Genomic DNA, 385 nt, shown 5'->3' on the forward strand with positions numbered 1-385 from the left:
GCAGCCTTCTGGTTCTCAGAACATCTCGCACGAAACCATGAGCAAACTCATTCAACCTTTATGATAACATTTGCAAAATGTGGGCGAGTGTCATGTGATCAAACATCATCTGATCAGATGTCTCATGATCCAATATCATGTTAACAAATCTCCAGGAGTACATCCAGTGAGAGTTGGCAACCCTAATCAGAATAATACGTTGTGTATTACATGGCAGAGCACGGCCCTCATTGTAAAATAGCTGACTTCCTGTGGATCTGTGGATTTTATCTAACCTTAAACTTAGTTGACTTTACAGGAGCAACATAAGAACATAACAGAAGAACATAAGAAATAGGAGCAGGAGTGGGCCATCCGGCCCCTCGAGTCTGCTGATCGTCTACCT

The sequence above is a fragment of the Heptranchias perlo genome, chromosome 5, assembly GCF_035084215.1.
Source record: "Heptranchias perlo isolate sHepPer1 chromosome 5, sHepPer1.hap1, whole genome shotgun sequence".
Lineage (NCBI taxonomy): Eukaryota > Metazoa > Chordata > Chondrichthyes > Hexanchiformes > Hexanchidae > Heptranchias > Heptranchias perlo.